Raw genomic sequence first — 8,294 nt, 5'->3', positions numbered from 1 at the left:
CACACACCCACACCCCTACAGCAGGCTTTCACATCCCTCTGGCTGCCTTAGAAACAGAATCTCTTCAAACATCACAAGATTAAAAGACTCCAACTGTCTGGATCGTGATGCCAGTTTACCTTGTCAAAAATGTCCGCTGGCTTGTTTGATCAAATGAGTTGCCACAACAGCTCACAGTTAAATGAACAGAAAATGGTATTAAAATAGTATGGAATTACAATGTGTAGTTTTGACACTACATATACTCTAGGTAATTGCTCAATTAACAGCATGATAAATAGTGGCAAAATCAATGCGAGCCGTTTGGAAGATGTGAAGACATCAAAGACTGCATATCCATGAGGGGAGAACATTGGGGGAAAAACATTTACATGAATGTTTTAAATCTCTCCAGAGGAATACATCTACACACACACACACACACACACACACACATTTCTACACACACACACATACCTCCTCTCATACATATAGCACTCACACAACTTTCTACACACACAGAGACTCACAATCATACACATGCATTTGCATGCACACATACGAACACTTATGAATGATCAAGTAGCCAAATACAGCTTATGCTGACGATATCAGTTCTGCATCCCATAATGATAATCACCACACATCTACACAACAAGATTGATTACACCATATGCCAGCGCCCTGCTCTCAAACAACAAGGAGCATAAATGACAAGAAAGCAGATAAGGAAGGGAGGGACGAGGAACAGGAGAAAAGGATGACAGAAGAGACTCATTTCTGGATGAGAGCAGAGACTCATCCCTGGCCTCCTTGTGGGATTGTGTTGAGAGATCAAACAGAATGCCTCCTCCTGGAAGTTGTAATTAGGACTGCCTCTGGTCCCTCCAGCCTCCCAGTTCAGGACTGCCTCTGGTCCCTCCAGCCTCCCAGTTCAGGACTGCCTCTGGTCCCTCCAGCCTCCCAGTTCAGGACTGCCTCTGGTCCCTCCAGCCTCCCAGTTCAGGACTGCCTCTAGTCCCTCCAGCCTCCCAGTTCAGGACTGCCTCTAGTCCCTCCAGCCTCCCAGTTCAGGACTGCCTCTGGTCCCTCCAGCCTCCCAGTTCAGGACTGCCTCTAGTCCCTCCAACCTCCCAGTTAAGGACTGCCTCTGGTCCCTCCAGCCTCCCATTTCAGGACTGCCTCTAGTCCCTCCAGCCTCCCAGTTAAGGACTGCCTCTGGTCCCTCCAGCCTCCCAGTTCAAGACTGCCTCTGGTCCCTCCAGCCTCCCAGTTCAGGACTGCCTCTAGTCCCTCCAACCTCCCAGTTAAGGACTGGTCTCCCTCACCAGCAGGTCTCTCCCAGCAACTCTCCCACAGTATCCCCCATACTGTCTCCCCCAGCCCTCCCCCTGTCTTCACTCCGAAATCAATTTAACACATCTGCATTTCTGAGTATATGAGGGATGGCCCATCCACAGTTCTGATAGGTCTCACTCTGACACGCAATTACAGGCTGAGACAGAAATGGGTCAACACCTATACAGAGAGGGAGCACTGGGGAGAAACTGCTAGGGGCTTAAATAATAAATATGGAAGAAAGAGAGAGAGAGAGAGAGCGAGAGCGAGAGCGAGAGCGAGAGCGAGAGCGAGAGAGAGAGAGAGAGAGAGAGAGAGAGAGAGAGAGAGAGAGAGAGAGAGAGAGAGAGAGAGAGAGAGAGAGAGAGAAAATTGAGTGAATTAGAACGATTCCGATGAAAAGAAATGAAGAGAGAGATAAAAGGAAGGACTGAAAGGAACATCTGGGCACGGTTCGTTGAAAGAGAGAATGTCCTTCAGAGTGGAAGAGACACAATTGGAATGAAATGAGCAAGAAAGCACGAGAGGTGGAGCACGCACGGACACGATAAGAAACACCGAAACCAGAATAAAAGAATGAAAAAAGGAAGGGAGAGTGAAGGAGGTCAGGAAGAGTGGTGGGTGGACAGAGAGAGGTTGTGGTGGTCATGGCCAAGCTGAGATCCGGACACACTAACCTCTTCATCTCTCGCCAGCTTCCTCACGCTGACAGTTGTGTCCCTCTCCTAACCCACCCTAGAGGGGCACCGGGGGCCATCACTGTCCACCAAATCAAACAAACCCCATTCCCATCCTCCTCTCCTCTGCTGTTCTCTCCTCTGCTGTTCTCTCCTCTGCTGTTCTCTCCTCTGCTGTTCTCTCCTCTGCTGTTCTCTCCTCTGCTGTTCTCTCCTCTGCTGTTCTCTCCTGTTCCCTTCTCTACTGTTCCTTCTGTCCGCTGTCTCCCCCAGCTCTCCCCCTGCTGGATTTAGGCTCCTTGTTGTTTGAAAGCAGGACGCTGGCATATGGTGTAATCACTCAGGCAGATTAGGAGGACAACGAGAGATCCCTTTCCTCTCTGGATCAGGAGGACAACGAGAGATCCCTTTCCTCTCTGGATCAGGAGGACAACGAGAGATCCCTTTCTCCAGCATGAGCCTAGAGGAGCGCACACACAAGCACACACACAGACACACACACAGACACACACACAGACACACACAAGCACACACACAGACACACACAAGCACACACACAGAGGGGGGGGGGGCACTCTGACGAGTGAAACCTCTCAGATAGGCTCCCTGCAGGAACGGATGTCGAGACAGGGAGAGACAGACAGAGAAAGAGAGAGAACGAGAGAGAACGAGAGAGAAAGAGAGAGAGAGATAAGTGGAGGAACAATGGAGAGGAGGACGAGGGTAACCGTATCAAATTAAGATTTCCGAAGCGTGATTGCTCTGCGTCGTTCTATGCCGAGCCCCCCCTCCCTCCTGAGTTGTCATTACACCCACACATCAAAGCAGCGACAACAGCCTGTAGCCTGACACACACAATACGCACTGTCACCCAGCAGGACTACGTGAGTGTAACACGATTGTAGATGAAGGACTACAACTGGAAGTGCATGTAGAAACGCAGACGATTGGACGATAGCTAGGGGTGTAAACCCAAACTCCTCCTCGCTCCAGTGAAGGACGCATCAATAAACTGGAGCTATTGTAGGAATTGTAGATAAATGGCACTGTAGATAATGTAGGTATTGAAATGTCGAGAATGTTGTGCCAAGTGTGTGTGTGGGGGGGGGGGGGGGGGGGGAGGGTTGGAGGGAGCGTGTAGGGCGGAGGGGGAGGACGCTGGGGGGGTGGTAATGTCTCAGTCAGGAGCCAATGATGCGTTCTGGTACATTTTCCGCTGCAGATGTGCCTGGGAATATGAAGCAGCCAGCCAGACCCCTTGAGTAGCCCCCCAGAGCTGCTGGTTACACAGCAGGAGGGGCTGGAGCTGGGACTGAGGACTAAAGTTGTGTGGTAAAACTGGAGAGAGGTCACACTGAAAAATCCACTGAAGCCCCACCCCCAACACTCCCATGACCCCCACCTTTCATGCCCTCATAGACAAGACACCTGACTGAGGGGGTCAAAGGTCAACCCAACCCCCTCACCACAGGCTCGCACCCCGACAGTGTGACTGGACCCGGACAGCAGGGGTGGAATATTATTCCTGTTCCCCCTGAGCCCTTCACCTCCTCTCCCCTAGCTGTCCTGAGCTGTCCTGAGCTGCCCTGAGCTGCCCTGAGCTGCCCTGAGCTGTCCTTCACAGAAATATGCATGAAACATTCCAGTCAATTTGTGTCAAGGGGTGAGATCATACATTGAAATTAGAGTTTGTTAGGGTTTTTCCCCTAACAGAGAAATTGCCAAACGTGTGCTGTGCCACAAGTGCACTTTGTCGATTTTACAGGCAATGGAATTAATTCAAATGTCAAGAGAAAGTACCCAACAAAAGAAAAAAGAAAGAAAAAAAGAAAAGCTAGCTTTTTCCCTTCCTCTCTCCTGGTCCGTTCGTCCTTGCAGTCTCTCTCCATGATGCCTTGGTTTCTCTCTCTCCCCTCTTTCTTTCTCTTCCGCTTTCTCTCTCTTTATCTATCCAACTCTCTCCCTCTCTCTCTCTCTCCGTCCCTCTCCCTCTCTTTCCCTCTCTCTCCCTCTCTCTCCCTCTCTCTCCCTCTCTCTCTTTCCCTCTCTCTCCCTCTCTCTCCCTCTCTCCCCCTCTCTTTCTCGACTGGTATTGATTTCTGGTCTTAATGCTGTGTTCTGCATGGTGGACAATGTTGTGGAACAGTGACCTTTATCAGAGTATGCAGATGTGGACGGGGGGGGGGGGGGGGGGTTGAGGGTGATGGGCGTTGGACAGGGGATGAGATGGGGGGGGTATGGGTAGGAAGGGCACCTCGACTGGGCACCACTATCGCCCTAGCAACAGGGGCGGACAGCAGAGACGCGTCCTTCAGGTTTGTGTCCCGAAGGACAAACTTTACACAGTAACTTCACTCACACAGAAAACCTGTTTTAGAGAAGATGTTCTCATGCGTTCATTAACTCGGAATATAAATTATGACATATACTACCATGTTGTTTTACACAGACCACAGCATGTTAAAAGATAATGTGTGTGTGTAGGTGTTTAGGTGTGTGTGCGTAGGTGTGTGTGTGAGTAGGTATGTGTGTATGTAGGTGTGTGTGTAAGGTGTGTGTGTAGGTATATTTGTGTAGGTATGTGTGAGTCTAGGTGTGTGTGTGCATAGGTATGTGTGTGTGTAGGGATGTGTGTATGTAAAGGTATGTGTGAAGGTATGTGTGTGTGTGTATGTAGGTATGTGTGCTGGTTTTCCTCCCCACACCACCAGACAGTGTATCGTGTAACTGAGGAACACTCTACCTCGGTGCTTACACTCCCGATATGCTCCTGGTCCTCTGGTGTTACTCCCTCAATCCTGACCCTATTAGGGTGTGAGGCCCGTCACTGTTCAGGGATCAGGTGTATGTGCCCCCACTCAGACTCACACTCAGGGGGTAGAGACACGCCCCACTCAGGGGGTAGAGACACGCCCCACTCAGGGGGTAGAGACATGCCCACTCTGAATTGTGTTATAAATAAGCTTCCGCTTAATTGCTTTTCTTTTGCCTGGGAGGAACTAGTGCAAGGCCAGCATATTCATTACCTCCCAACCTCTGTGTGTGTAGGTATGTGTGTTTGTGGGTGTGTGTATGTCTGTAGGTGGTGGTGTGTACATGTGTGTGTGTGTTTATACTACAGGGGAGCAAAAAAGTGTGAATGCCGTGTTGAGACGGTGCCAAATATATGAGAGGGAATATGTGTTTGAATGTGTGTGTATGTAGGTGTGTTTGGTGTGGGTCTGTGTGTAGGTAGGTATATAGATATGTGTGTGTGTGCGTGGGTGTGTGTATGTGTGTGTATGTGTGTGTGTGTGCATGCCAAGGTTATAAGTGGCATCAGAACCTGCCACCCAGTTCCCTTCCAGACAGATAAAAGATGAAGCACCCTTAGGTAAGCACTGACCAGCATTCTGGCCTCTCCGGGTTCAGAGAATAACTTCATGTAATCTCCAGGCAAGTAATTACTGTTCCACCAGGGCTAAGAGGGCCACAAAGCTCTCCCCCCATGCCTACCTCCCCTCCCTCCTCCACCACCCCCTCCTCCCAAGACGTAGACGAAGTGAGCAGGGCGGTGTGAGAGCTGTGATTGGTCGAGCAGGGAGGATAGGCCTACCTTCCGGGTGTGTCCAGAAGCAAGCTGAGTGGTCAGCAGGGCAAGGGCGTGTTGGGACGCATGTCCTGTCACTCAGAACAGACACAGGAGACGGACAGGTGACAACGACACACACAAGGCGGGGGGAAAGGGGCGGGGCCAGAGAGGCGGGCCTAGCCTAACAATTTAAACAACCCTACGACCCTACATAACTCAGCACGTGATGTCCTTGGCAAGAAAGAGACAATAAACAAGCCCAGGATCATGACTGTGCATCAACAGCCATGCGTACACAGGGATGGGCGACCTTCCTCGTTTCATTATCTGGTTTGGGCCCGTTCATAGAACACCACCCATTTGTTTATGAGCTCAGTGGCGCCTGGGTGGGCAGAAATCTCTCCAGAGAGGCCGGGGCTACACCTAACAGCTGGGTTGCCTTCACTGAGCGAAACCCTCCACCTACAGCCATTCATTACACCAGCCAAATAAAACTCAGCGCTTCACCCATCCGTTAAATCCTGGCTCTGGCAACTCCCCATCTACCCCCCTAAAACATCTTGGGTCATGCTGACAACTAGGAGTTCCCCTTAATAATAATGATAACACATTTTAATTTATAGTTAGCCCTTCCCTGTCAAGGCAATCTCAGCGAGCTATAGGTTTTTAGGAGTCAACTATTTCAGCCTCCTAATAGGTGCACACCACCCGCTGGATATTTATGAACCTGATGGTGGTTCACATCCATTAGACCTCACTAACGTGTTGCCATCAAAAGAGAAGTTCAACTCAAACATCCGACTCAAACATTCGTAGAGGTTCTATTCGATAGAGGATTTCTAAGCCCTAGAACCGGAGCCCTCCCACATCAGAAGAACACAACTGTAACTGCGGTGGATAACAACGGGCACCCAAACTGTGTCAAAAGTGATTAGGAGCCAACGCACCCTAATAGAGGATTGGAAGGGAGAGAGAGAGCTGGCTGGTCATGTGGCCTAATGGTGCAACAGAACATCCCCCAGCCTGCTGCCTCCCAGCCAGGACCCGGCCACACTCTCGTTTAGCCTGCTCATGCTAATCAGAGCTAAACAGGAAACCGGGCAGCCTCACTCCTTTTTTTTTTCATAAACTATGAATGAATGAGTTAACTAAAAATGAACTGGCCTTTTCGTAAATCATTCTCGATTTTACAGTAACATTTGGAATGCTGGGGCATGTACATGCAGGACATATGATATACGACATGTTTATGTACTGTGCATCGTCAACGTCACACTGAATGGACTTTGGTTCTATTTAACATATGAACGGTCACAAAGGGAAGCATGAAGGCAGAGAAAAAGGACACGTGTGTGCAGTAAAGTCAACACACAACCTCCTCCACACGGTCCCCTTCCAGAAGACATCCTCATGAATGTTTAAATGTGCTGCTGGATAGGGCTGTCAAGACGCAACCTGCTTTTATCTTACCCTCTATTTCTCACTGTTCTCTCTCTCTGGCTGCACACAGAATCAAATTAATTACTCCCCCACCATAATTAAGACATTTTTAGACAGATTGCCATTCCCCGAACCCCCCCCCCCTCCCGCAGTTCCTGACAAGGTGAGAGAATATCTCCATATATACTATGGTCCTCTTGTAGAGAAATAGACAGAAAGACTACTATTCTCGACTGTGTTTTCATCTGTGGCGGCATTCAGACCTCATCAAAGTCTACAGAGTGAGTTCACAATCGATCAGGAGTCAGGCACTGTGACCTATGGCCGTGCCCTGGCCTCCTGCACTCCACCAACCTTATTCAGGAGCAAAATCTTTTCACTTTCTGCAGTGCACCCAATCAGAGAGGACTATCGGTGGTGTGCAACTCCAAAAGGCTCTCCCAAGATTTGAATCTTCCGTTCTCCATAATAAACGTTCCAGCCGACAGCGCGAAGACGAAGGCTGTTGGGCCGCTCGTTGACACAGCGCTCCTGCTCTGCATGCTGCTTGTAGGAGCAGTGGGACCTGCGCATCCAGCTCAGACAACACAATGAGCAGATCGATGGGCCGTGCTGTATCACAATGGAGACGACATCCCATCAGCCCCCTCCTCCCCAGACCTCCCCAGACCTCCCCCTCTCTCACGACCGACCTCCCCTACGGCCTCCAGCCTGTCCCAGTCAGCCTCCAGACACCAGTCAACCAGAGGCCGCTCCAAGCAGCGCATGCCCCAGTGGCCTGCTGATAACACCATAACATTACCCGCCCCGCATCCCCCCCCCCCCCCCCCCCCCCCAGATCCCACGCCTGCCACCCCCCTGGTCCCTCGTCCCCCCTGGTCCCTCATCCCACCTCCCCACCCCCCTCCCTCCTCCCCTGGTCTGCCTGCCCCCCAGAGCCCTGCCAACAGCCTGGATCCTCGCTTGTGGGGTGACCGTGACACGCACGCATGGCAAGGAGAAAAGGACAGGCCTGGCTTTGCTTCAGTATATATCTATAATATGTACAGCCAGCGACACAAAGCTTTTCAATTACCATCAATCTTTTTTTCCCTCCAAAGACACTTTCTTTTCCCAAAAGGCCTGAGGTAAGACACCAGCAGTGTAGCACAGAGCTACCAGGAGCACACAGCACTATACTGTGGGGCCTGACATGCACACCCTGGACTGTGGCACTGAGGTGAGAATCCCAGAGCAGTGCTATAAGTGGAGCCGGGTGCATTCCGATGCACACCCAAGTGTTCCTGCGA

This window comes from Osmerus eperlanus, chromosome 9 (assembly GCF_963692335.1).
Source record: "Osmerus eperlanus chromosome 9, fOsmEpe2.1, whole genome shotgun sequence".
Taxonomy (NCBI): domain Eukaryota; kingdom Metazoa; phylum Chordata; class Actinopteri; order Osmeriformes; family Osmeridae; genus Osmerus; species Osmerus eperlanus.
Note: the sequence above shows the minus strand (reverse complement) of the source record.